This window comes from Silene latifolia, chromosome 6 (genome assembly GCF_048544455.1).
Source record: "Silene latifolia isolate original U9 population chromosome 6, ASM4854445v1, whole genome shotgun sequence".
Taxonomy (NCBI): domain Eukaryota; kingdom Viridiplantae; phylum Streptophyta; class Magnoliopsida; order Caryophyllales; family Caryophyllaceae; genus Silene; species Silene latifolia.
In genome coordinates this window covers 130825704-130829159 of record NC_133531.1, presented here as the reverse complement: position 1 = coordinate 130829159, position 3456 = coordinate 130825704, and the positions used below count along the sequence as shown (strand labels likewise).

Here is a 3456-nt window from a genome sequence, read left to right as displayed (position 1 = left end):
CCGTACCATCAACCTATCACCAGTGCATCAAGATACCAACGGACTGGGGCATAACCACGATTAAAGGAGATCACAAGACAGCCCAGGAATGCTACACATCAGCCTTGAAGCCTTCCAAGGCAGGTAAGTCCCTGGCATAGCAATTCTGATGCATTCTCGTCAGGGAGCACTTATGTGGCACCTCCCGAATGGAAATAGATCGGGTAATCCTAGACCCCGAGTACCCCGACGGTATGTTTTGATAGGATCGACGCACTTTTGAGATAGTGTCGTCAGGCCGAATGGTAAAATTCCTTAAAAATAAATCATCTTGGTTTGCTTGGTCACATTTTGATATGTCTGGAATTAGCGCTGATATTATTACTCATAAGCTCAATGTTGACCCATCTTTTAAGCCTGTACAGCAGAAAAGGCGCAAATTTGTAGCTGAAAGAAATACCATAATAAACGAGGAAGTAGAGAAACTCTTGGATATGGGGATGATCAGGGAAGTAATGTACCCTGAGTGGCTGGCTAACGTAGTTGTTGTGCAAAAAAGAATGGGAAGTGGAGAGTCTGTGTAGACTACTGATGTGACCGTAATTAGCGCATATTTAGTCCCCGAATTAGCCTTGTTCCCATGCTTTTTTAGTGCATATTTGGATCATTTATTGTCTTTAGTTCTTTGTTTTGCATATTCTTTGAGGTTTTGTGTCCTTGGTATGAAAGGAGTGCAAACCTTGCATTTTCATGGCAAAATGAGACTAAATTGATTGAATTCAATGACCAAGCATCAAGGAGAGACAAGATTAGAAGGCCTTTGTACATATTTTAGTAGATGAGCAATGTTAAGGAAAGATCCTTGCATCCCCGAGGAAATCCCCAAGGATTTTATGAAGAAAAGGGAAGAAAAGAAGAAGGAACAAAGCTGAGCAGCAATCCGTGCGGATTGCCCTGAATCCGCCCGTCCTCCACAGCACAATCCGTGCGTCTTCCTTCAAAGACGCCCGGGTAGGCAGCCACCAGAATCCGGTCGTCTTCTCCCAATGCCGCCCGTCTTCCCCTGCTACAATCCGCCCGTCCCGACAATAATACGCCCGGATTCCAGCCCAGCACGAATTCGTCTCTTCAAGCTTTAAAGAAAGAAGCCCTTCCTTCGAAAAATACCGGCGTTTCCCTGCTCAAATCTCAAAAGTGTAATTACTAGTTTAGCCCTTAGTTAACCCTAATGCATCCACCTAATTTCTACTATAAATACCCCATTAGTCTAATTAGAGAAGCATGTTCTTCTTATCAATTCTTAGAGTAGTTAATATCAATCAAATCTCTCTTTAGTTTTGTAATCAACAATTAATCAAGTCCTAATACAAGTTTTATTTCCTTAATCTCTCTTTTTTTCATCCTTTATTTTGGGTAATTGAAGATTATTTGGGTTATTATTGGGAGATTGACAACCTCTCAATCAAGCATCAAGTACTTCTTTTATTCTTTGCTTTGTTATTGGAATCATTAGTAGGTATAATTCTCTTAACCCCTTTTTAATTATTGCTAATTACTTTCATTTGTTCATCATGTTTCACTTTGTTGGTATGATTGACAACCTTGCTAGCATGTTCAACATGATAATGAGTGAGTAGTTCCTTAGCTAGGGTTAATGGGTAATTAGGGGAAACCAACATGGGGAATGATTCTTGCTTAAATTAATATGCTTTCATGGTTTATTTGCTTGCTTGTTTTGATCTCAACTCATGCACATGTTATGTTTGATGAAATGCGAGCCTATGAATCCTTGCATTTTTTACCCATCACCTATCTTTTCAATGAGATTTGTAAGACATAAACCAACTCGAGTCTCATTAGACCATGCATGTTGTTGAGTAGGGAAGACTAAGTCGACTTGTAGGTGTTGTACAATCTAATCGATTCGGCTCCGGGACCCAAACTTTCCTAGGATTGTAAGATATAACCCAACTCAATCCATCACAACAATAATTGCTTGCTTATAATTTGAGAACATGTTTGTATGATCAATTCCCATGATTCCCCTATGACCCCATGATACCCTAGTGCTTTTTATCAATTGTTTACAACCCTTTTTATTCATCTTGCTTGTTTATTTCCATTGCTATTTAGTTTAGTGACCTTCTACATCAACCCAAATTGTGACACCCCTAAGACACCGCTAGTTTCAATATTAATCTCATCTCAATTCCCATCCCTTGGGATCCGACCTTTACTTGCCTCTTTACTTAATGTAGAGTTGTTTGTGAAGCTATAAATTGTGTTTTGATTCGGACGTGACCCAACGACAACATCTATTCAATTGTGAACACGAAAAGGACCGATCAAAAATGGCGCCGTTGTCGGGGACGGTGTTATCTTGATTTAGATTTTCTTATATTGTTATTAGTTGTGTCTTTCTTTGCCTTGGGGAAGTAAAACTCCTCAAGGTTTGTTCTAATTGTTTTCGAGTTGTTTGATATTTTGCATGTCTAGAAGGTCACAAGGTAACTTGTTACCCTTTGATCGTGAAATTGAAAGAACTTTGACAACCAATAGAAGATTTGCTAGAAGAAACTTGAGAGGTATTAGTGAGGTTGTAGATATTCAACCAACTATTGAGTTCATCAACCCTTTTGCAAGAGAAGGTGAGGAGAACCCAACACAAAATCAACCACAAAATCAACCCACAATGCCTAAGTTTTTATCACATTCCGTACCCACCGAGGAGAACCTACCCAATGGTACTCCCACACCACAACATTTGACCGGAAATTTTATTGCCAAATCCGCATTTATCCAATTAGTCGAAAGGAGCCAATTTGGGGGGATGCCTAGTGAAGACCCTCATTCTCATATGGAGGCCTTTTGTGACTATTGTGATGCGATTTCTCAAACCGGTGTAACTCAAGACCAAATTCGATGGGTCTTATTTCCTTTTTCTCTAATTGGCACCGCGAAACAATGGTTGAAGAACCTTGATAAAGCCACTCTCGGAATTGATTCTTGGAAGAAGTTGGCTCTAGCTTTCTACAAAAAATTCTACCCACCGGAAAAGACTAACATGCTAAGAGCTCAAATTACGGGTTTTAAGCAAAGGGATGAAGAATCTTTGTATGAAGCTTGGGAGCGGTTCAAATGAATTTGTTGCTCATGTCCTCATCATGGACTTAGCGAGTGGTTCTTGGTACAACAATTTTGGAACGGTCTATATGAAGATTCAAGGAATATTCTCAACATGGGATCAAATGGAATGTTCACCGAAGTTGATGAAAATCAAACATGGAACAAAATTGAGGAAATGGCGGTTCATAACTCACAATATAGTAGACCTCACAAGGCTACTAGAGGAGGAAAGCATGAAGTGGACTCCGTTACTCAATTGGGTGCTCAACTTAGTGCTCACATTGATACCATCAATTTGAAGTTTGAGAAAGCTATGGCTAGATTTAAAGAAGCCTCAAAATCACCAAAGCA

The 3456-nt window shown here is 39.8% G+C and overlaps 1 non-coding gene across 1 annotated transcript; it reads right to left on the bottom strand.

Moving 5' to 3' along the window:
- Positions 1-3043: 3043 nt before the first annotated feature.
- LOC141589194 (small nucleolar RNA R71) lies at positions 3044-3150 on the bottom strand. The gene has a single exon (XR_012520144.1). It is a non-coding gene; the product is annotated as a small nucleolar RNA R71 (small nucleolar RNA).
- Between the last annotated feature and the right edge of the window lie 306 nt (positions 3151-3456).